Below are 3,672 nucleotides of genomic sequence, written 5' to 3'. Positions count from 1 at the left end.
GTGGTCTGAGGTACAGTGTGGGAGTGTTGCATTTAGTGGCTGGGTCTGAGATGCTCAGCCTGACACCAGATGCACGAAGAGCCTGTTTGCTGTAGGTCTGGCCGCTTTCAAAATGACACAAGTCAGGTGTGCTCATAGTACAGTTTATTTACATGCAGCACATACAGATTCTTTTAGATTGCCAGTGATAAATACGTAAACTGCAGGATAGATATATAGCCCCATTCCAAAATACAATTGCAATCACAAACTTAATTTCCTGGGGAAACACTCTAATCTTACCAAAACGCGATCCTTCTGCAGGGAGTGGGGGGTGAGAGGGGACAAACCCATTGATCTGTCCCTTCCACTTGGTTCCAAATGTCTTGCCTCCCAAATGAGGTACGGCCCCAGGGTAGTACCTCATTACCTACCATTGCACCAAGTGTGTGTTGGGGGGTGGGACTGTGGTCAAAAATGTTGCTTCTTCAGTAATGACACAAAGCCTTTTGTTTACAACTCCAGAGCAGCTGTACAAGTCATTTCTTGATGTAGCCTTGGTGGAAAAACAGAAGAATGCAACCGCGTGGCCTTCGCCTCCCTCCCTGTTCCTCCCCGGTACCCAGATAATGCAAAGCACCAGTCCTTCATCCAGTGTCCACGTCTGCTCGGGTTGCCAGCTGCTTATCAGGTTTTCTTAGCTTTGCTTGTTGGCAATACTGAGCTTGCAGGTTTCCAGCTGCTTTATGCTTCCAACAGGGAGAACCATCAGGGACACAGAACAATACTTCCTTTAGTGATTCCTGTAGAGACTGACCTCTGCAGGAGACTTCCAAAGTTATACAGAAACAATTGAACAGATCAGCAAGCTTCCTGGATGACCAGGCAGCCATGAATTTTGTGACAAAGCTCTCCTCAAATAAAAATACAGAGCCAAGTCTTGTCAAAGATTGGAGGAACTGCCAAGAATTTTAGCAAAGACCCTGAAGACAGTTACAGTGATCACAGACCATGATGCTGGTGAGCAACATCAGAAATGGAACAACTAGAGTTAAAAGGGAAGAAAACATTTTAATCATTAAAATAAGAGGAAATTAAGAGACCTTTAATTGGGAAACTGTTACAGAGGCAAGTCAATGTTGAAAGCAGTGACAGTACGTTAGCCCCATCATACAGTATTGCTGCGCAAGAGGACAGAATGGCCCCAGAAGGAATGGGTTCCCGCCAGGCTCTCATTTTCCTGCTTGAGCACCTCAAACATTGCTGGATTTCTTTGCCAGAATGGAAAATGGGAGATTCCTTCATCAGGAAAAAGCCATTCTGAGAGGGTTAGTCCAGCCTAACAGCAGCATATCCTTATCCTCAATGCGTGTGCTCCGTGACAGAATTACAGGATAGGCTAGTAACTCCTCTTTATCATTGCTCTCTGTTTTGAATTGTGCCATCTAAGAAGGAAATGCTTGTGCAGTAGATCTTGTAATACGCCATCCAGTGTGTTCATTATACCTGTATCACAACCTACGTGACATGTATATGCTGCTACTCAGTGGAAGAGCTTCAAACAATCCCTAAGTCACAACTTCCAGCCCTCCTCTTACCGATTTATGCCTGTGATTAACATCATGCCATGCTGAGTTACTTTCTATCATCTGAGCTGCTGTGATGCACATCCACAGATCACCCAATCTGGAGGTAAACCTCTTTTTCAGCCAGCCCAACACATTATACCTCACAGCTGGGTGGGAAAAGAGCACATTATCAGTCCAAAAAGAGTTATAGAAGACGAGTAGTCAGGAGCTAACTAACTAACTAACTATAAATCAAGTTGCAACTCATGAAGAGAAGTTTCCAGCGGCTTAGGGTATTTTCACTTACCCATTGTTCTGCTGCTCGCTGCTCATTCCCACACCCTGCTGCAAAGTGTTGCCTCCTCAGCTGGGCTGGCCCAGCTGCTTATGTGGCCACACTGTGAGACACACCAGGGAACTGCTGGGGCTGAGAACGCTGCAGAGTGTCAACTACAGGAAGATAAATGTCCATGCAACAAGAACTTAGAGGAACAGTTTCCATATTTTTTTCACTCAGCGGTCTCTTTCCCAGACCTTTTAATTTCCCATGAGGTACGACAGACTCTCTCCCATAAAATACGTTGCCTTAGGAGCTAAGCTGAGGTCAAGTAAAGGTGTGGGACTCTTGCTGTTAAATATTTTCCCCTTCTGCAGCTACAAAGGCCCCTTCAGCCAAGACTGGGTCTGATGCTGCAGCTCTTCCTCTGCCTTGCAGACACTTTCCTGTCAGCCAATACTGAGATTTCAGACTCGAGGGGAGGAGCCTCAGTAAGGTGCACTCCCAAAGGCAACGATACTCTCATGTGAAAATCACTGCTGCTTTACATCCCCACAAGCACCCTTTTTTGCATGCTCTCTAGCTCGACTCTAACTGCAGACATGCCAGTTGTGCCAAGAAATGTGGATTTCTAGCTGTGAATACTTGCCGGATTGTGCTAGGACAGGGATATTCCAGTTGCCCTTTGTTCAGTGCATTATTGCAACGAATCCCAGCTCCCTGTAAATGAAACAACATTCACTTCATGTGAAAAACATTAGTATTTTATTTCTTGACTCACATTTAAACTCCTCTATCTTTTCTTCAGGTTACAGCCTATTTAACATTGAGCAGTCAGTCACCTACATTATCTACTCAGAGGCTCTTCTGAGCATCATCAGTCTCTTATGATTCTTTACTGACTTATTTTGTAGGTTCTGAACAACTCTCAGTTGTTTCATGTTTTGTGGGTTACGAGATGAAATGGCAGCTCTTCAGGATGAGCCACAGGAGTGCTTCCAGCGTGAAGCTGAACTCACTAAAATTAAGCTATGGTGAACGACATTATTTAGCACTTGTTCTAAGCAGATTAAACAGAGTTTGCTGATTTTGTTGGAAAGTGTAATGGTTTGTGTGGAGTCATCAGGTGCCAGTGACAACCTATACACTGCAGCAGTTTAGATGAAGTAGTTGTCATGACAACTCAATTAACTAAATAAACATATCTGTATGCAGCAGCAACTTATGTCCTCTGCATCATCTTACCTCAGCACAAAGCGTTTTGAGTATATGTGCAAATGAATCTGTCTGCGACCCCATTGCCTCTCTTCCCTCTGTCCCAACCAGGCAATAATGAAAATGAGGTACCATGCAGTACTGCTCACTTCTCCTGAGCACCTCAGCTGGAATCATTACAGGAGCGTAGCTGCTTCTGACAGTGCAGAAATCCAGGTCAAGTCATTGTCATCTTTCTCTTCCTCCAACTCCTCCCCATTCTCCCCTTGAGGTTTGGCTGATTAGGTCACCTTTCCAAAATAGGCTTCTAGTTCTGCTATAATGAAAGGGAAAAAGGACAGTTTGTGGATAATACACAGTAAACTACGCGCTCGCCAACTACACAAAGAACCAGCACAATCAAATTTGACAGGCAGCCTATGTCAATCAGCAGGGTTATGCATGTGCTTTTAAAACAGGTAGCATAGCAACTTGAGTTACTCAGCTCCACTCCAGAGATCTATGGGCTCTGAAATAATTGACATATCTAAGAATGCTCAGGTCACAACTAAGTTTCAACTGCCTTCACTACAAAGGGACTGTAACGTTTCTTCATAAAGGAATAACTGTGCCAATACCTCCTTCAAAACACAA

This window comes from Buceros rhinoceros, unplaced genomic scaffold (genome assembly GCF_000710305.1).
Source record: "Buceros rhinoceros silvestris isolate BGI_N320 unplaced genomic scaffold, ASM71030v1 scaffold36249, whole genome shotgun sequence".
Classification (NCBI taxonomy): domain Eukaryota; kingdom Metazoa; phylum Chordata; class Aves; order Bucerotiformes; family Bucerotidae; genus Buceros; species Buceros rhinoceros.
Note: the sequence above shows the minus strand (reverse complement) of the source record.